Raw genomic sequence first — 1,022 nt, 5'->3', positions numbered from 1 at the left:
CTCAGCGGCCGTGGCTCACGGGCCCAGCCGCTCCGCGGTATGCGGGATCCTCTGGGACCGGGGTACGAACCCGCGTCCCCTGCATCGGCAGGCGGACTCTCAACCACCGCGCCACCAGGGAAGCCCATGTGGAAGGTTTTGATCTGGAGTTCAGGGCTAAGGGGAAGGGGGTTCCATCCAGCCCCAATTCACCCACTTGATGGGGGGCGGGGCAGTGAGCTGGGGACTCGGAAGAGTCGCTGAGGTCAGGCCACGTGTATGAAGGTGAGGTGGGGGGTACGCTGTATTGGAGACTCCAGCTAGGTCATGGCTGGCGGGAATATTTGGTGTGGGGCGTGGTGGTGGCAGATGGTGGGAAAACAACCATCGGGTAGGGGCTGCCAGGGGGGGTGATTTACCCATGTCTGGTGTGGGACATGGTGATGTGGACTTGTTTTGGGGGAGCCCAGCGTGGAGGACTGTCAACTCCGGTCCTGGGGTGAGGGCTGTGAAATCTGAAATATCCGGGGAGCATAATTTGGGAGGAGGAGCCAGGGGCGGTGATGTCACACTGGAAATGGAGAGGGGATCACCTTAGTGAAAGATGAGAGGGCAGGGGGTTGGAAAACAGTGTGTGTGCACGCGCGTGTGCACTGAAGCCATGATGTCATAAGGCCGGAGAAATGGTGTCAGGTGTGTGGACCAGAGTGGGGCGCGGGGAGTCCACCCGGAGTGCACTAGATGGAAGTGCTGACGTCGCGGGTTGGTAGGGGCGGGGCCTCAAAGGCGCAGCACCCCGGCTGGGTTGCGGAGGTCACTAAGCTGAGGCAAAGAGGAGCTGGGAGAGACGTGCGACTGGAACAAAACCAGCGACCAGGATGGGCCACTGGTCGGCGGTCATAGACCACTGGTCGGAGTCACAGAGCAAGGATGGAGGATGCAGGTAGAAGGACAGGGTCGGCAGTGGGGGCAGGGTGGGGCATGAAGGAGGGAGGGAGTGACTCGGTGCCTGGAGAATCCCAGAACTGGGGGGGTAGGGGGGG

At 61.7% G+C, this 1,022-nt stretch overlaps 1 protein-coding gene across 6 annotated transcripts in view; it reads left to right on the top strand.

Annotated features, from left to right (window-relative positions):
- Positions 1-1,022, top strand: part of CCDC61 (coiled-coil domain containing 61) — a 19,089-nt gene that overhangs the window by 3,271 nt on the left and 14,796 nt on the right. The gene's annotated exons all lie outside the window — the stretch shown is intronic.

Source organism: Physeter macrocephalus, unplaced genomic scaffold (genome assembly GCF_002837175.3).
Source record: "Physeter macrocephalus isolate SW-GA unplaced genomic scaffold, ASM283717v5 random_394, whole genome shotgun sequence".
Taxonomy (NCBI): Eukaryota; Metazoa; Chordata; class Mammalia; order Artiodactyla; family Physeteridae; genus Physeter; species Physeter macrocephalus.
This window is presented reverse-complemented; position numbering and strand designations above follow the sequence as displayed.